This window comes from Cebus imitator, unplaced genomic scaffold, assembly GCF_001604975.1.
Source record: "Cebus imitator isolate Cc_AM_T3 unplaced genomic scaffold, Cebus_imitator-1.0 Scaffold376, whole genome shotgun sequence".
NCBI lineage: Eukaryota > Metazoa > Chordata > Mammalia > Primates > Cebidae > Cebus > Cebus imitator.
This window is the reverse complement of record NW_016107691.1, coordinates 223611-243902: the sequence shown is the minus strand read 5'-3', so window position 1 is coordinate 243902 and position 20292 is coordinate 223611. Positions and strand designations below refer to the sequence as shown.

Below are 20292 nucleotides of genomic sequence, written 5' to 3'. Positions count from 1 at the left end.
TCAAAATCATTATCATGAATACAAGCAGAGAGCTAAGAAGTGATATTCTGACTGTGAAACAAGAACAGAGTATTATTAAACAAATGGAACATAAGAAAAGCTGTTGGAAACTTAAAATATGATAGTAGAAATGGAAAATGTAAAAGAAGAGTTTGGATGATACAGTTGAAGAAAGCCATAAGATGGAGCAGAGAAATAGAAAAAGGAGAGCAAGGATCAGAAAGTTAGAGGACCAGTTTAGGAAGTCCAACATTTGGGTAATAGGAGTTCCAAAAAAAGAGAGAACACAGAAAAAAGAGGAGAGGAAATTACCAAGGGGAAAAAAAATCCATCACAGTGTCCCAGAGCAGTTCTGGAGATGCTAGGTCAGAAGGACCAACAAAATGGAGGGGTGTGGACCTACATCAAGATACGTGTGTGAAACTTCAGGGTACTGAGGACAAAGAGATGGCTCAAAAGTCTTCCAGGGAGAGAGAATAAAATAAAACAAAACAAATTTTACAACTGTGCAAAGTCAAAGATGGCACTGGCACCAGCTTTGCAATAGCAGCCTGGAAGCTGGAAGACAACAAAGCAACGTCTTCAACGTTCCTGGGAAACTCGTTTCTAACTAGATTTCTATATCCAGCCAAGTAAGAGTGAGAGGAGAATAAAAATACAGTCACACACGCAATGCCTCAAAAAACAAGGAACGACCAAGGGGGAGGGAGATGTGGAACCCAGGAAATGGGTGCTTTAGCCTGAGGAAAGGGAAAGTTGTCCAGGATGGGGCAAAGAAGTGCTGTCCATGAGGAACAGAGCAGGGGCAGAAGGCTCTGGGAAAGGCTCTTTAGAAGATGGCATAGGTAGGCCGGGCATGGTGGCTCATGCCTGTAATCCTAGCTGTGTGGGAGGCCAAGGTGGGCAGACCACTTCAGGCCAGGAGTTCGAGGCCAGCCTGGCCAACATGGCAAGACCCCATCTCTACAACAAAAATACAAAAGTTAGTCAGGCATGGTGGCCTGCACCTGATATCCTAGCTACTCAGTAGGCTGAGACACGAAAGTCCCTTGAGCCCAGCAGTGGGAGGTTGCAATGAGCTGAGATCTTGCCATCGCACTCCAGCCTGGGCAACAGAGGGAGATTCTGTCTCGGAAAAAAAAAAAAAAAAAAAAAAAAAAAAGAGAAAAAAAAAAAAAAAAAAAAAAAAAAAAAAAAAGAGGTGGCAAAAGTAGAGTCACTGATGCTTTGAAGACAGTGCAGGAGACTGTCTCAATTAGAGGCTGTTTGAACAGGAATTCATAACAAAAGAATAGAAAATTAATAAAACAGATTATTAACAGGATAAATTATAGAAAATTAGACAGAAACTCTAGGAAATACCAAAGTTGTGTAATAAAGGAAAATAACTGTAGATTGCTGCATGGTTTAGCACCAAAAAAATATATAAACTCTAAATATGAATCATAACCAAATTGCAAATTTATCATACTGCAAGAACTGTGATAGGATGAACGTCTACATCACAGGGGGAGGGGACAAGTTTTGCAAGAGTGCTAAACGCTCATTTCCCCAGTGAGAAGTCAACACACATTGCTTGAAATGAACTATAAAATCAACAAATAACAATATAAGCATGTTCTGCAGAAGTGAGGTGATAAATCCAAAAAGGATCCGCTGAAAAAGTTGACAGTGTTTTTCTTCAGGACCTAGGTAATGAGGAGCAATGGAAGGAGGAATACTATTTTTCATGGCAAGCCTTGCAAAAATTTTCTGTGACTCTGTAAACTAAGTACACTTATCACTTTGATTTACACAATTATGAGTAAATTTTTTAAAATAAGTCAATGTCCAGCCAAATTGTTGTTCATGTGTGTGAGACCAACAGAAAGATCATCTCAGATATCCATGAGTTCATAGATTACAACCTTCTGGAAAAATCAGTAGAAAAAAATATTCTACCTAATTAAAATTCAGGGATGGGAAAGATAAGCTAGAAAAAAAAAAGATTATCAGTATTGAGGCTTATTTTCTGAAAAAGAAGATGCATACTAATAAAATAAATGAACAAATTAAAAATGAAAATTGCATCTAAAGTCCTAGATTATACCTACAAAATGCTGTGGGAAAGGGGGAGATAGTTTTTACACAAAGAGGAATCAATAGTTACCACTTTATTCTTGATATTCATTTTTACAACATAGGTCCACTTAAAAATAAAAGTAAACAAGCAAAATTAACTATAAGTCCACTTCCCAGTCACGAGAGGGAAATCAAAGGCAGTGAAATTAAAAGAGCAAAAAGAGATAGAACAAAGAAATGAAGTGAGAAAGCAGAAAACACCAGAAGTGAGACCAAATAGTTATGGCATTTAAATAAATAGGCTAAACTTCCTCATTAAAAAGCATAAGGGTTTTTTGAAAAATCCAAAACCACTGCTATTTTTAAGCAAAAACTCCTGAAACAAAATGGCAAGGAAAGTTTCAGAGTGAACGGATGATAGTGCAGTTCACTTAGACCAAAGAGACATCGTGGAATAAAAAATAAAAGTCAAGTCGTCGGGGTGTGGGGAGAGTGGAGGGAGGCCGTGCTCTGAGGAGGGAGCAGGAGCTGAGAGCCTTGGGCTCCTGTTACACTTTTTGCTGGTAAGGGACAAAACCATCTGTGAGGCGGAGACCATCACTGTGCCCACGTTAGAGACGAGGAAATAGAAGCACAGAGAGAGGCTAAGGCTGGAACCAGGCAGTGACAGGACTGGGAAAGGAGACTGGGTCTGGCCAACCCCAAAGCTGTACTTCTTTCATCCTGCCAGGAGTGTGGCGCTCATTACAGAGGAAATTCCTAACAAAAGCCGCCTCATTTGTCAGGGGTCGGGGGTTCCCTGCTCGGGCCTCTCGCAAATGGCATCCCTCTGGAGAGGTGGACAACCCTAGGCAGTAGGGGTCTCCTGCGGGCCATGTGTGCGGAGTCCAAGTCTGCCCTACCTACCTCTGGGCAGAGGTCTTGGCAGTGGCCTCCCTCCTGGACATGGGGCTCCCCTCCCCCAACAGTGGGTGCCCTCTCTCCCAGCCCACACCTCTGGGCCCTGCTCAGCCTCTTCACGCCCTAGCCAGGATTGTCAGCCTTTCTACTGGTGCAGCTCCCCCGCCCATCCCCGAGGCTGCTGGGCAGGCTGGGGCAGGTCCCATGGAGGGTGGCCTCAGAACCCCTATAGATCAAGGGGATGTCCTCTGCTCCTATTGCCTGCCCCGCCCAGACACGGAAGTGCTTGGGACTTCCACCTCTGAGCCACAGAAAGACCCACGGGGGAGCCCACAGGGAAGGCCTTAGAGAAGCTCAGCCACCCCACTTGTTCCTTTGGAGAAAGCAGGGGGCTCCAAGGAGAGGCAGTGCCAGGCCTGGGTGCAGGGTGAAGGGTCCTGACCCTGACTGTCTCTCTGCCCAGGGCTTTCCTGTCAAATACCAAGGGCTCCTGCTGGCCACGCATCTGTGCAGGTGTGTTCGTGCAGGGTTGCAGTGGCTCCGTGCCCTCCCTGAGCCATAGTCATGTTGTCCCTGGAAATATCTCCTGTTAGGATTCTCACGTGGCACTTTTTCCCACCTGGGTTTTCAGCGCAAAAGAGAAGGAGTCCACAGGGCCCTGCAGGCCCCAGCTTCTGTGGGCTCATCTGCCCAGGGGCGTGATCAGCAGTGAGCTCCCCATAGTGAGGCTCTGCAAACCCACACTCCCAGACCTCCTCCAGCAAACACTGGATGCCTGCTCAGAAGTGCAGGGAACACAGGTGATACCAGATCAGAACCCCACGCCCCTTCTGGCTGCTCCTCCCCATCTCCCCTCCATGAATGCCCTGTCTGGTCCCCGTGACCCCTCTAGCCTCACCACCTACTTCTCTCCTTGCTGTTTCTTGAAGGAGCCAGGAATGCCCTGCCTCCGTACCTGCTGTTCCCATCTCGAGTGGGTGCTGTCACCCACACACCCACAGGCCGTCCCCCACCTCCTCTGCATCATTCACTGCTGCCTTTGCGTTGAGGCCACCCTGACCACCTTATTTAAAGTTGCAATCCCACTTCCTATGTCCCGTTTCCCATGTGCAGATGGCTGGATGGATGTGTTGTCCCTGCCCAGGCTGAGTGGCTGGCTCCGTGCCCCCTAAGGCCTTTGCCCGCCCCCTCCCCAGCACACGCATGATCTCCACCTGATCTACTCCCAGTCTCAGCTTCTCTGTGATTACCTGGCCTTTTCCTCCTCACCACCACCCCCGTCAAGGCCAGAGTCGCTATCAGGGTCACAGTGCTGAGCAGCAGAGAGGGCCTTGCCTAGGAAGCCAGGCTACCTCCTCTCCCGCCCTCCCTGGAGAGCCCACCCACCCTTGGGGTGGCTGAGCCAGAGAGGCTGAGACACAAATACTTAAGGAAGCTGCAGAGAAGGAGTATTAGCCTCAACAAAACTTAGAGTCTTGGCAGCTAAATTCAAATCAAATGTGATTTTGATACCAATTCAAACAGCCTAGGCAGAAGAGCTAAGGGATTTTCTTCTTGAAAGCATGAAAGGAATGGAGAAGACGTCTGAATTCTAACAGCTGAGAATTACTGAGATGAGGAGAGATTTGGGGAATCAGAAAAAGTCTAGTTGGAGCAGCCTCCCTTCCCGGATAGCAAAGGGAGTGCCAATCACGGCTGCCATGGCAACAGGTAGGCGCCAAATGCCAGCGCAGAGAGGAGTCGAGTGTGCCTTCCCACAAAAATGCCGCGGTTATTGTTCTAGCAGGAAGGATGGAAGTCATGTCCACACATCACCTCACATCCCGAGTCACCCCCCAATGCCTGAAAGTGCTCTCCATGACCAGAAGTATTAGAAAGAACTGACACACAGCTCACTCAACACACACACATACACACCCCCATTTCCCTTCTTCTCCAATTCCTAAAATTTAGTGGCTTAAAACAACAAACATCAATTTATTATCCTCGTTCTTTTGTGGGTCAGGAATGCAGGAGGGGCTTGGCCAGGTGGTGAGGTGGGGGGCCTCTGCTGCTGTTGTGGCTGATGGCTGGAGCAGGTGGCTGCCAGGTGTCACCCTTCACACAAGCTCGGGGCCTGCCGAGGTGTGTGCTGACACAGACACAAGTGCCTGTCTGAGGCAGAAGCTGCATGTGGCTTCTTCAGACCTGGTCCCACACCATGTAGTGTCACTCTGCTACCTGCTACAGGTTATTTGAGGGAGTGGCAAGAGGAGGGAAATTAGACCCCTCACTTGACCAGGCAGTGGCAAAATTCTGAAAGGACAGTGAAAGAGGAGATGCCGTTTGGCCACCCTGCCCTCATCCTCGGAGAGGAGCGTGGCACTGGGAAGGCAGTGAGGGAACACAGTGCCAGAAGGAAGAGAAAGCAACTTGTCAGCACTTTCTGGTTTGATAGCGAGGTCGAGAGCATTACAGGGGGAAACAAGAAAAACACATGGAATGGAGTTTTAAGAGCTCTAAGAACCCTCCCCACAACCTAGAAAACGAATCTGAAAGCCTGGAGGCAGTATGAGTGCTCACCAAGGTAGGAGGGTGCTGTGTGGGGGGGAGATGCCTGAGTACAGTAGCACTACCCAGGAGAAGATTCTGTCGCAAGAGAAATGTCCCACATCTGCCTTGTTGGATACAGAAGCCACGAGCCACAGGTGGTTCTGAGCCCTTGAAATGTGCCTAATGCAACTGAAGAATTGAATTTTAACTTTTATTTCATTGTAATTAACTTACATTTAAACTTGGCCATGTTTGGCCAATAGCTATCATATCCAACAGTGTGGGTCTGGAATTAAGTATCTCAGTCAACAAACCAAAACCCAAAACTGTGGCTGAAAGGAGAGAAAAGTATAGAGAGCGGCCCACCTGAAGCCTACCTCCCCACTGGTAAGACAGCTCGCGGGTTTGCCCCTACGCACCTCTCACGAGAAAGAAGAGAGAAGTTCAACACTAAGGGCTGATTCAAGGTGGCAGTCTCATAGGGCAAACAATAACTTATTGCAACATTCTCCTGGAAGAGTTTGTCAATGCAATTAAATAAGTGGCCAGGCGCAGTGGCTCCCACCTGTAATCCCAGCACTTTGGGAAGCCCAAGGATCACTTGAGCCCAGGAGTTTGAGACCAATCTAGGCAACAAAGTGAGATTCTGTGTTTAGGAAAAATCTTTTAAAATCAGCCAAGCATGGTGGTATACCCCTGTGATCCCAGCAACATCGGAGGCTGGGTTGAAGGATTGCTTAAACTTAGGAGTTCAAGGCTTCAGTGAGCCATGATCGCACCACTGCACTCCAGCCTGGGCAATAGAGCAAGACTGTCTCAAAAAAAAAAAAAAAATGCATACAAATTGGAAAGGAGGAGACAAATTTATCATTGAAAATAATAGTATGGTATCACTGGGTAAAGATTTTTAAAATACTGGAAACAAGCAAATTTATTAATATAGTTAGCTATAAAATTAGCATATCAAAATCAGTATCTTTCTTTTATATAAAACACAAGCAGCTAAAAATATAATAAAAGAAAAGAGCTCATTCTCAATAGCAACTGAAAATATAAAATGCCTAAGGAGAAAAAACTTAAGAGATGTGAAGGCCTTACCTGCAAAAACTGTAAAGCTCGACTAAGACATAAAATAAGATAGAATAATTGAAAAGTTGTATCTTCTTATTGAATAGAAAGACTTAAAGTTGTAAAGATGTCAATCCTCTCTAAATCAAAATTCTAATTGAATTTTTTGACCCAAAAAAACTCAATTGAACTTGACAAAGTATTCAAAATATGAACAGATACATCAATGGAGGAGAATAGAGCATCCAGAAATAGGCCCATGAATATGTGAGTGTTTAAACTCTGATAAAAATGGCATGAAAATTTAAGAAATGATGGATTGTTTAATAAATGGTATTGGGATAGATGTGTAAGCATTTGGAAAAAAATAAAGCTGAATCTCTACTTTCTTATACTAAAAAGAAAAAAATCCAAAAGTATCAAAATTCAAATGTCAAAAATGAATCTAAAAATGTAATAGAAGAAAACGTGGGTGAATTTTTTTATCCTGGTGTGAGAAAAAGTCTTTCTAAGCATGACAAAAAGCCCAGAAACCAGAATGGAAAAGACTGATTGATTTGATTATGTAAAAGTGTAAGACTTCACTTCAGCAAAATACCCATTTAAAAACATAATGGACACATTGGGAAAAATTAGTTGCTATCCAGAAGCTAGACAAAAATCAAATTTCCCTAAAATACAAATTACTTTCATAAGTCATAAGGAAAAATTACAACACAATAGAAAAATGGGTGAAGTAGATGGGCAAGTAATTTATCAAAGAAGAAAATCAAATGCTCGCCTCCAAAAACAGACATATGGAAAGAAACTCAGTTTCACTACTAATAAGAGAAATACAAATTAAATTAGAATATATTATATCATCACCTCTATTGGAAACAATGGAAAAGACTAGATACCCATTGCTGGTAAGGAGCTCAGGGAAGGTGGGTATACAAAAAAAGACAGCTTTTCTGGAGGGTCGTTGGTGACAACTAATATAATTGTAATTTTCAAAACTTTTTATCTGGCGATTCAAATTCTAGGAATTTATCTTACATCCATACTTACTCAAAGATGCATGGGCAAAACTGCAGCTTTGCTTGTTATCATAGAATTTGCAAAACAAAACAACAAACATCAAATGTCTAGAGGGAATTGGATTCTCCACTACAGCAAGCCCATCCCTGGTATGAAATAACATGCAGTCAATATGCATTGGCTTGGGAAAATGCACAACACACACTGATAAGAGAGAAAAGGTTGGAAGCAACATGGCCCAGGGTTGGAGTTGTTCAGTACAGCACCCTGCCACCTGCAAGGACTACTCCAGCCTCCCCTTGCTCTGTTCTCTTCCTTTTTCTATTTTGTGCAGGTCACAATTACCTCCTGATGACCTGCAGAGCACCCGGCTCTGAGCACCTCAGGTGCCAACTGCCCAGCCTGTGTGTGGCCCGCTTTGCCTCTAGCCCTGCACGTGGCCAACTTTTTTTAGTAGCACCTCCTTCAGGCTACCTTCCCTGACCACAGCTCCTCACCCATCCCTCCCTCTCTCCCATAACACCCTGAATATTTTCTTGATACAAGGCAAGCAAGCCTCAATATTGGGACTTAGTTGGGAAGGGTACTTGGCTTCACCCAGGAAAGAACTCAAGGGCAAGTCAGTGATGTTAGACAGCAACTTTTATTAAAGCAGCAGTGCACAGTGGCAGCAGAGGTACTGCTTCTTGTGGAGTGGAGCAGGGCCACCTCATAGGCAGTATGCCCAGAACAGCAGCTCAGAGGCAGCCCTGAGTCATGTTTATATCCACTTTTAATTACATGCAAATTAAGGGGTGGATTATGCAGACATTTCCAGAAAAGGGGTAATAACTTCTGGGTTATTGGGTAGTTGCTATGGTAAGGGACAGTAACTTCCAGGTGTTGCCATGGAAACAGTAAACTGACATGTCACACTGGTGGGCATGTCTTATGGATGGCTTTTCCCACCCTGTCCCTGTTTCAGCTAGTCCCCATTTTGTCCTGGCACCTAGGTCCCACCTCCAGAATCAAGTCCCATCTCCTACCTTAGCATATGTCACTATTTAAACTTTCGATTATTCGCTTGTTTGGTTGTTCACAGTCACCTTCTCCCTAATGCAGTCTCCATGAGGGCTGGAACCATACCTGGCTTATCATCTCCAAAGATCACCCTCATGCTTAGAATTAGAACAGCACAAGCAAGTAGGGCTGGCTCCCTGTCTGCCCTCACCCTCCCCCGCTACTGCCACCCTCCCCATCCCTGGCTTCACTCCAACCATGCTGGCTATATTAGTCTGTTCTCATCCTGCTATGAAGAAATACCTGAGATTGGGTAATTTACAAAAAAAAAAAAAAAAAGATTTAATTGATTCACAGTTCCAAGGACTCAGGAAACTTACAGTCATGGTGGGAGGCACTTCTTCTCAGGGTGGCAGCAGAGAGAATGAGAGCTGAGCAAAGGAGGAAGCCCCTTATAAAACCAGCAGATCTCATGAGAATTTCTTTCATGAGAACAGCATGGGGGAAACCACTCCCATGATTCAATTATCTCTACCTGGTCCTGCCCTTGACACATGGGTATTACTATAATTCAAGGTGAGATTTGGGTGGGATACAGAGCCAAACCATATCATTCTGCCCATGGTTCCTCCCAAATCTCATGTCCTCACATTTCAAAACAAAATCATGCCCTTCCAACAGTCCTCCAAAGTCTTAACTCATTCTAGCATTAACTCAAAAGTGTAAGTCCAAAGTCACACCTGAGACAAGGCAAGTCTGTTCCTCCTATGAGCCTGTAAAATCAAAAGCAAGTTACTGACTTCTTATATACAATGGAGGTACAGGCATTGGGTAAATTCGCCCATTCCAAATTGGCTAAAACAAAGGGGCTATAGGCCCTATGCACATCTGAAATCCAATAGGGCAGTCATTAAACCTTAAAGTCCCAAAATTATCTCCTTTGACTCCTTGTCTCACATCCAGGTGACATTGATGCAAGATGTGGGCTCCCATGGCCTGGGGCAGCTATGCCCCTGCGGCTTTACAGTGTATAGCCCCCAGCCTGGCTGCTTTCACAGGCTGTACACTGGTGAGTGTCTGTGGATTTTCCATGTTAATGTTGCAAGCTGTTGGTGGATCTACCATTCTGGAGGCTGGAAGACAGTGGCCCTCTTCTCACAGCTCCACTAGGCAGTGCCCCAGGGGGGACTCCGTGTGGTGAATCCAACCCCACATTTTCCTTCTGCACTGACCTAGCAGAGGTTTTCCCATGATGGCTATGTCCTTGCAGCAAACTTCTGCCTGGACATCCAGGCATTTCCATACATTCTCTGAAATCTAGGAAGAGGTTCCCCAACTTCAATTCTTGACTTCTGTGCACCTACAGGCCCAACATCATGTATAAGCTGTCAAGGCTTGGGGCTTGCACACTCTTGCACCCTTGTCATAGCCCAAGCTGTATCTTGGCCCCTTTTAGCCATGGATAGAGCTGAAGCAGCTGGGATACAGGGCACCCACCATGTCCTGAGGCTGCAAAGAGCAGGGTGTCCCTGTGCTCAGCCAATGAAACCATTTTTCCCTTCTAAGCCTCCAGGCCTGTGATGCCAGGGGCTGCTGTGAAGCTCTCTGACATGTCCTGGAGACATTTCCCCCATTGTCTTGGTGATTAACATTTGGCTCCTTGTTACTTATGCAAATGTCTGCAGCCAGCTTGAATTTCTGCCCAGAAAATTGGCTTTTCTTTTCTGTGGCATCATCAGGCTATAAATTTTCCAAAGTTTTATGCTCTGCTTCCTCTTGAATCTTTACTGCTTAGAAATTTCTTCCACCAGATACCCTAAATCATTCCTCTCAAGTTCAAAGTTCCACAGATCTCTAGTACTGGAACAAAATGTCACCAGTCTCTTTGCTTAAGCAAAGCAAGAGTCACCTTTATTCCAGTTCCCTCATCTCCATCTGAGACCACCTCAGCCTCGACTTCATCATCCATATCATTAGCATTTTGGTCAAAGCCATTCAACAAGTCTCTAAGAAGTTCTAAACTTTCCCACATCTTCCTGTCTTCTTCTGAGCCCTCTAATTTGTTCCAACCTCTGCATGTTACCCAGTTCCAAAGTCGCTTCCATGTTTTTGGGTATCCTTCTAGCACCACCCCACTCTCTGTGGTACCAATTTACTATATTAGTCTGTTCTCATGCTGCTATGAAGAAATACCTGAGACTGGGTAATTTATAAAGAAAAGAGGTTTAATTAACTCACAGAGGTTTAATTCTCCACAGTTCCACATGGCTGGGGAGACCTCAGGAAACTTAGAATCATGGTGGAAGTCACCTCTTCTCAGGGTGGCAGGAGAGAGAATGAGAGCTGACCCAAGGATGAAGCTCCTTGTAAAATCATCAGATCTTGTAAGAACTCACTATCATGAGAACAGTATGGGGGAAACTGCCCCCATGATCTGATTACCTCCACCTGGTCCTGCACTTGACATGTGGTAATTATTCAAGGTGAGATTTGGGTGGAGACACAGAGCCAAACAATATCACTGGCTTTCTTCTTCCTCAACCACACAGAGACCCTTTTTCTGTGCCATCCACCTGAGCACCAGCCACCTCCTGAAAACATTTACATGCCTCTTTCCTCACTCTGCCTGAGGCATATCTAAAATAGCAGCTGTTGCCTCCATGCCCTGGCTTGCCTGTCTCCCCACACTCCTCACACTTTTTCTTTCCCCTGCAGGTTTGACCCCTGTTCATCTGCTGGCACTGAGCACCATGAGGGGGACCTTGGTTCTGTTGCTGTTATGTCCTGTGCCTTGAACAGTGTTAGGCACAAACCCACTCATTTGGGCCTCACAACCAGTTTAAATTCAGCTTCATTTTTTTTTTCCCCCAAACAGTGACGTAATTGTCCTAATAGCTTTTTTGTAAAATCCACCTTTCCGCTTTGGTTGGAAATGCCACTTCCATCCATATTGAATCCATATGGGTCTGGGCCTATGTGTGGCTTCCTGTTCTGTCCTACCAGTGTGCCTTTCTCTGCTGCACTGTCTCCATTCTTCCTCTCTACTATCCCTTACTGACAATCAGTACTCACTGAGCCCTACCCTGTGCCAGGTACTGGCTCAGATGACACAGCAAAGAATGGGACAGATGTGTGCCAGCTCTCCAGGAACTTGCATGGGCCCCTAAAATACAGAGGGTGCCCTGGACACCCTGGGACAAGGGTGGAGGTGATGGATAAAGATGAGATGCACGTGGAGAACAACCTGGACCCACAGCAGCCTCTGAGAGGGAAGTGGCTACTCCACGTTGTCAGAGGCCTCCTAACAGGAGTGTGGAGCACAGTCAGGAGTGGAGGCACTGTAGGCAGATACAGTGAGAGGGTGTGCGGGGAAAGAGCCTCAGTGAGAACTGAGTGGTGACACTGGCTAGAAGGTGGGAATAGGAGGATTGAGAGACATCTGGAAGTAGAATTGCTGAGACTTCATGATTATGTCTGTTAAAGAAGTAGGCTAGGTGTGGTGGCTCATGCCTGTAATGCCAGCACTTTGGGAGGCTGTGGTCAGCAGAACACCTGAGGTCACGAGTTCAAGACCAGCCTGGCCAACATGGTGAAACCCCATCTCTACTAAGAATACAAAATGAAAGGGGTGTAGTCACACGTGACTGTAGTCCCAGCTACTCGGGAGGTTGAGGCAGGAGAATCACTTGAACCCAGGAAGCAGATGTTACAGTGATTTGAGATCATCCCACTTCTTTCCAATCTGGGTGACAGAAACTGTGTCTCAAAATAAAAAAAAAAAAAAAGAAGAAGGGGAGGATGGAATCTACACACTGAGGTAGAAGCCTAGGACCCTGCCTGAGGAACTGGATGGGCGGGAGCCGTTCCCAGGGACAGCCAGAGGGGCACATGTGTGGGAAGCCTGCGAGGCTTGTACAACACAGCAGGCACTTAGAAAAGGTGTCTGGTGCCCAGGGGTGAAAGCCTGGCTGGAGTTGGGGGCTTGGCAGTTCATGGCCCCTGCATGGATGGGAAGCAGCCAGCTAAGGGCAGTGTGCAGAATGAGAAGAGAACAATGCGGGGATCTGAGGCAGAGCCCTGCAGACACCCCAGCACTCCAGGGGCTCGCAGAAGTGTTGCCCCATCAAAGAGGCAAATAAGGACCAGGTGGGTTGATGTCATTCAAGCCAAAAGCATGGGAGTGGCCATAAGGGGAAAAGCTGCATGTCTGAGATGCAGGAGCTGCACTGTGGAGGGAGTCTGAGTTTGTGTAGACATTGGAGCTGCTGCGTCAGGCCTGGACTGCATGCATAGGCAGTAGAGAGAACTCAACTATTATGTCACCCCATGTTATTTTGGGTTTCACTGAAGCTTCTGAGAGGTCAGCTAAAACAAGAACTTAAGAGCCACTCATGTTAGTAGCATATAGTTGCTGGTGGCCCTAAGATGGGAGAATTTTCAGGGGTGAGGTGAGACAGCCCCTAATGCAGGTTGAAATGGGTTGAAGAATGAGAAATAGAGGCAGTGAGTGTAAAAGCTCTTTCTAGAAGTTTGTCGTGGTGGCACCAAGGTTTGAGAGTTCTTTAGCTCCCTCTCCCATAGCCTCCAACGTCCCACAGCAGTCTCCCCAAGTAAACATATAAGCTGAATAAAAAGCAAGTGTCATATGTCCCCACTGCTTCCTGCCACCCTTAAGCTCCTCCAAGGAGATTTTTTGAAGATACCCCAGCTGTGATGGGCACAGAGGAGGAAACCCAACGTGGTAGGAGGTGGAGAGGGGGGTGTTCAGTGTGGGGGTGGTCGTTCCAGAGCCCTACCTGAGCTTGGGCTGGGGTGACAGAGTGCAGAGTTGAGGTGCTGAGCCCCAGAGCCATCTGTGGCCCCCTGGGGGGGGTCCCTCAGCTTTTCCCCGACTGCTGCATTCAGTGCATGGGGGCACAGTTGTGTAGCAGTCCCCAGTGATTCTGCAGAGGCTATGCCTGGCCTGGCCTGTTCCCAACCTCGGGATTCTCCCCATAACCCAAGCTCCATGCCTGCCCCACGATCCCCACTGTATCAGCCTGACCATCCAGTTCATGCAGCAAGAAGACATCCATCAGCTCTTTCTCTGGGCTGGGTCGTGCTCCAGATTGGAGACCAAGAGAGCAGCCAGACACTATGAGGGCCCTCAGGGCTACAGTCTCATCCATCAACACAGCACAGAAAATGCCAGTCAGAGCCGTGCAAGGAGTCCTGCCAGCATGGAGTGGCCTGGAGCTTCAGCAGGCAGCTGGAGGGCTTCCAGGGTGTGGTGGCCTTCAAGCTGTCCCTTGGCTAATGGGAGTTGAATGAATTCAGATCTGGGTGTGTTAACATCTGTTTTTGAGAGGACTTGAGGGTCTTCTTCCAGGTCCATTCATCCTTCCCTTGGTTAGGAAAACAACACACTTAATTTTCTTCTGGGGCCCACCCTGATCACCCACTCTCAGGCCACATGGCCCCTTGAGAGCTGGGGTCATCTGGACTTCTGGGAAGAATGCAGTGGTTTGAGGGTGTGGGTACTGGAGCTGCTGTAGAACGGGGACTTCTGGGGGGTAAGGGAGCCAAGGAGGTCCCGGGCTCTTGGGACTGTTGCTTGATGGTCAGATCCAGTCTCAGTGGAGGCACCCACTAGCTTCCTGAGTGCCTGGGCTGCCCTCCTCTGCCACTGACGGTGATTTGCACAGGGTTTCTGTCACTTGTGTTATAAAGAGGACTGGTAGCATGAGCCACTCAAGGTGGTGGTATGGGCTGGGCACAGTGCCTGGACCACAGGGGTGTTTGGGGCTGCTTTGTGGAGAGGGTGACGTTTGAGTCAAGGCTCGAAGCTGGTTCAAACGCAGGAAGAGCCTCATGGAGTTTCTGCAAATACCTTCTCAACTATCAGTTTCTACTAAGACAAAAATCATTTCATTCATTGACTTTATTAAGAAAAGGTCATGTAATTTTTTTTAAAAAAAGGACAGTCTGGGTGCGTTAGCTCATCCCTGTAATCCCAGCACTTTGGGAGGCCAAGGCTAGCAGATCACTGGGGCTCAGGAGTTCGAGACCAGTCTGGGAAACATGGTGAAAACCCATCTCTACTAAAAATAAAAAATTCACAGAGTGTGGTGGTGCATGCCTGTGGTCCAGCTACTTAGGAGGCTGAGGTGGGAGGATCACTTGAGCCCAGGAGTCTGAGGTTGCAGTAAGCCCTGCCTGTGCCACCACGCTCCAGCCTGGGCAATAGAGTGGCACCCTGTGTCTAAAAATAAAAAAATTTAAAAAATTTTAAGAAGGACAATAAAAGACCTAAGTATTGGATCTGGCACATCCTAATGTTGTAGGATGTTCAGTAAGAGGGGAATTAATGCTAAGAAAACAGTAGGACCATGGTGAAAGCCACAGTTAAACTGAGAAGTGAAGACACTAACAATTCCCAGTGCCCACTCCACACCAGGAAAGCCCAGCCCTGGGGACCCAAGACACAGGGACAAATTAGACCTGGAATCTTTTTCTGATTGGTAAAATCTCAGAGGCAGCCCGCCAAGATCACACCATCCTTGCAAGGACTGAGAATATGGCTGAAAGCCCTGGACAGGGTGAGCTCCCTGCTGCCTCTGTGTTCTCATCATTGCTTCTCACCCAGAGAAAGAGCCTTCCGAGTTCCACACCTTAGAGACTGGTATGCTGGAGGCTGCATCACATCACCCGGGCCTCTCCAGGGCTTCCTCACCAGCTCTCTGCAGTGCTGGGGCCAGAGAGGCCTTGCCCCAAATGTATATGTCATTGCTCCAGGGAGAGCCCATGTCCCATGGCTGCCCCACATAGGCATGGCCCTACGACATCCCAGACTCAGAACAGCTCTGAGATTCCTACAAGGGTAATGGAGGCTGTCAATGCACCTGCACTGCAGCTCAGTGTGCCCCTCTGCCCCTTCCTGCTTCCTCCCTCCCTGCCACAGGACTGGCCCCCGAACAACCTGCCTACTGAGCTCTGTCTCAAGGTCCCTTTCCTAGAGACTCAGGTGGGCAAGTGCCTTGCCCAAGTCATTCTTGAGGGTGTGGCAAATGCAGGGCTCTCCAACTTCAAGTTTGTGGAGGGACCATCAGAAGAGCTCCTCCCAGTCTGCCTGCCTTGTCCCCTGACCACTGATGGACCAGCATCATCCTTCCTACTGCTCCAGCCAATCATGTCCCGGCTCAGGATGTGAGGAAACCCTGGGCCACAGCAGACAGTGCCTGCTCAGCTGTCAGGCATGTCAGGGTGGCTCTCCCACCCAGCCCCAGAAGGTGCAAGCAGATTTTTCACCGTCTGCCACTGCTCATTGTTGAAGGAAAACTCCACATCCCAAACATTTGTTTGGAGGAAATTAGATCATCACCTTCCCACTAATGAAGCCAGGCTGTGCACACAGAGGGAAGGGAAATGGCAGGTTGTCTGTCTCTTGGGGCTGCAGCCCAGAAGCTGGCACCCCAGGTGTCTCCGAGCCTCCACTCACGTGTGGCGAGAGCAACCTACTACGCCAGGCTGGCTTGAAACTTCTGCAGGTGACGTTTGCCTGGGTGCATGGGGATCTGGGCCCTGAGCCGGAGACTGCCACTGCTTTCCAGGACCACAGATGGCCACCGCTGCCTTCAGAAGGCAACACATACCTGTCCTCCCCAGGTTGAGGAGCTGCCTCTGCCTCTCCCCATGTGGGTCCCACTGTGCCATGGACGCCTCTGATGGGGAAGAAGGCACAAGTTCTTGGATGGAACAGCCTCCCTCCTCAGCTTTCAGTCTGGAGTCTCTCCAGGCACAAGGTCCTTTTAAATAACTTTTTAATTGAGATATAAGTCACATAAGATAAACTTCACCATTTGAAAACTACTTCTGTGGTTCCTGGGATATTCACTATGGTGCACCAGCACCACCACTATCTAATTCCAGAACATTTTAATCATGCCCCAAGAAATCCATTCCCTTAACACCATGCCCCATTTCTGCCTTCCCTCAGCCCCTGGGAGTCACTCATCTGTTTTCTGTCTCCATGGATTTGCTTCTTCAGGATGTTTCATATAAATGGAATCACAGGCTATGTGGTCTTTTGTGACTGGACTCTTCCACTTAGCACAATGTCTCCAAGGTTCTGTACTTGGAACAGCAAGTCCTTCATTCCTTTTTATGGCTGAATAATATTTCATTGTATGGATATGCCATATTTGGATGGGTTGCACTTTTGGCTACTATGAATAATGTTGCTATGAATATTCATATACAAGTTTTTGTGTGAACATACGTTTTCTACCCAGGAGTAGAATTGCTGGGTCACAGTAGTTCTATGTTTAACTTTTGAGGGACTGCCAAACTATTTTCCACAGTGGCTGCATCATTGCACATTTCCATCAGCAATGCACCAGCATTCTAATTTCTTTACATCCTCAAAAACACTTGTTATTTTCCCTTTTTAAAAACTTGTAGCCATCCTAGCAGGTGTGAAATCGTTATCTTATTGTGGGTTTGATTTCCATTTCCCTAATGACGAGTGATCTTCAGAGGATCTTTTCATGTCTTACTGACCATTTGTATATCTTCTTGGGAGAAATGTCTACTCAGATCCTTTTTCTGTTTTTTTTTTTAACTGTGTTCTTCATCCTTTTATTTTTGAGTCACGGTAGGTCTTTAAGTGTTCTGAATACTAGACTCCTATCAGATATGTGATTTGAACATATTTCTCCCATTCTGTGAGTTGTCTTTTCACTTTTTTGATAGTGTCCTTTGACACACTAGTTTTGCAATCTTCTTTATCTACTTTTTCTTTCATTGCTTGTGCTTTGGGGATAATATCTAAGAAATTGTTGCCTAACTCAAGGTCACACACTTTTTCCCCTATCTTTCCTTCTAACAGTTTTCAGTTTTAACTCTTATAGTTTTAGGTCTTTCATCCATTTTGAGTTAATCTTCTGTATATGGTGTGAGGTAGCGGCCCAAATTTATTTGTGTTTGTAGATAGTTTCCTCAGCACTGTTGTTCAAAAGACAATTCTTTCTGCATTGAATACTCTTTCAGCACCCTTGCCAAAAACAGTTGAACATAAATGTCCATAAATTACTGCTAGACTCTCAATTCTATCAATTGGTCTATATATCCGTTCTTAAGTAGTACCACACTGTAGCTTTGTAATAAGTTTTGAAATTGGGATGTGTAGTCCTCCAAACTTGTTCTTTTCCAAGATTGTTCTGGTCATTCTGTGTCCTTTGTAATTCCATAATGTACATGGATTTTAACAAGGGCCACAAACTCAAATACATCCTGGACTAAACAGAGTTTGTAAGTTAGCAAAGCCAGCAGTTTCAAAATAGTATGTTGGGTCATGTTCTTTTGACATGCACAATTTGCTTGCATCTTAAACACAGGAAAGTTTTTCTCCTTCAACCAGAAGCATGCTTTCTCCACTTTCTTCTTGCAACATGCCAGGATATCTTCTCCCCTGGCCACCCGTGCATTCAAAAATGGCTATGAGTACAGTCCTAGTTCTAACCATGAAACATAGAGCAGTCTGCTACGGGAGCTTCCAGGAAAGAGTCACATGATAAGAGAAAGGCAGAGGAACTCCCAGCTCTGTGCTAGGGCTAGGCCTAGTGTGAGGCAAGAGACATGCCCAGGGTTCCAGATTTAAAGAGGTGTTCACCATCAGGGCCATGCACTATGACCATTGCCTCCTTCAGTGCGCCACCCTGGGTCCCTGGCTGGCCCCACACTGGCCTCGCCCTGCTCTGTCTGCAACTGCTCTTCTTCTCGCTCTGAACAATGGTTGTGATGCCCAGAGCTGGGCAGCCATCCAGGAACTCGAGGCAACGAGACTGAGGGCAAACATCACCGTGCTGCTGAAGGTGGGGCGGAGAGGTGGGAAGGTCTGGCCCTTGATGACATTACCAGGACTGCCTTTTCAAGCTTTCCTGTTCTATGGGATAATCACATGTTTATTAGAATAACTCCCAAAGGCCTTGAAAGTTGAGTTTCCTGTAACTTTCTTCCAAAAGCATTTCTAACATATCAATTTATGGCAAATACTATGGGTTTTCCATGTAAAGCTGTAAAACAACATGTTTAAGTTTTAAAAGTAAGTTGAAAACTTCATCAAACTTAAATACCCTTGCTCTTTGAAAGACATGTTAACAAGTTGGGTGTGGTGGCTTACACCTGTAATCTCAATTCTTTGGGAAGCTAAGGCAGGCAGATCACTTATGTCCATTTGTTCAAGATCAGCCTGGGCAACATGGCAAAATCTCATCTCTACAAAAAATACAAAAATTAGCCAGGTGTGGTGGTGCCCACCTGTGGTCTCAGCTACTCAGGAGGCTGAGGTGGGAGGGTCTCTAGAGCCTGGGAGGCTGAGGCTGCAGTGAGCTAAGATTGTGTCACTGCGCTCCAGCCTGGACAACAGAGCAAGACCTTGTTTCAAAAAAAATAAAAATAAAACAGAAAGAAAAAAGACACTGTTAAGAGAATGTAAAAGCACCCAAGAACTGGGGAAAAAATATTTGTCAAACATATATCTGACCAAAGGCTGATGTCTAGAAGACAAGGTGAACTCTTACAACTCCATGAGAAAAAGACGAACCACCCAATAAAAATGGACAAAAGAGTTAAAGGAATGCATCATCCAAGAAGAGATACAGGAAATGAGCCTCCAGAAAGATGCTCGACATCATTAGTGTCCTTAGTCATTAAGGAGATGCAAATTAAAACCACAGTGAGTTACCGCTTCACACCTGCTCAATCTGCTAAAATGTAAAACCTCATAGCTGAGTGCTGATGGATACAGAATGGCTGGAACTCTCACACACTGCTGGTGGGAAGGAAAAGCACGAAGCCTGGCTGGAAGATAGTTGGGCCATGTCTTATAAAGCTATGCATACATTTCCAATATAATCCTGCAATTCTGTGCGAGGTGAGGTAAATGAACACATGTGGCCAAAGACCTGTGTACAAATATTAATAGCAGCTTTATTCATAACGAGCCCACACCAGAAACAACCCAAGTGTCCACTGGCTGGTGAATGGACTAAGGGATAGCGACACATTGGTACAATAAAATAGTACTCAGTCATAAAAGGAAACAAATATTAATACATGAAGGACTATGGGGGATCTCAAAAACATGCTCAGTGACAGACACCAAACTCGAAAGTCCACATCTATTCCACTCATAAGAAACTCTGGCAAAAGTAATCCTATGGGAGGGATGTCAGCTCAGTGTCTGCAAGGAGTGGGTTTGGAGAGGAGGAAGTGATTGATGGCAAAGGGAGACCCCAGAGGTTTTGGGGCGACGGCACTGTCTGTACCTTGCTTGTGATGGTGGATACGTGACTGTACGCATTTGTCACAACTAAGAAGGGAGAATTCTACTGCCTGGAAATATTCCAAAATAAAAGCCAGGCTATGGGTTTGTTGAATTACCCAATGTAAACACAGCATATAGAAACAAGAATGTTGAACAATAGAATGAATACATTGTGATTTTGGTTTTAGCTTGATTTAAAAAAAGAAAAGGTGTAGCTTTGTGCAATGGCAATATCATAGCCAATGAGGTTTATCCGAGGCGCAATTATTGCTAATTGAAAACTTTTCCCAATACCCCACCATGATGACTTGAAATATAGTTGGCATTGGCAATTTTTGAGTCTCTATGGAGACTGAATAAAAAAATAAAAAAATAAAAAATAATTTAAAAAAAAGAAAAGGTGTGCC

The 20292-nt window shown here is 46.1% G+C and overlaps 1 long non-coding RNA gene and 1 other non-coding gene across 2 annotated transcripts in view; one reads left to right on the top strand and one right to left on the bottom strand.

Moving 5' to 3' along the window:
* LOC119468096 overlaps positions 1–20292 on the bottom strand; it is a 33397-nt gene that overhangs the window by 8929 nt on the left and 4176 nt on the right. The gene's annotated exons all lie outside the window — the stretch shown is intronic.
* On the top strand, positions 20099–20237 carry LOC119468104. The gene has a single exon (XR_005196719.1). It is a non-coding gene; the product is annotated as a U4 spliceosomal RNA (small nuclear RNA).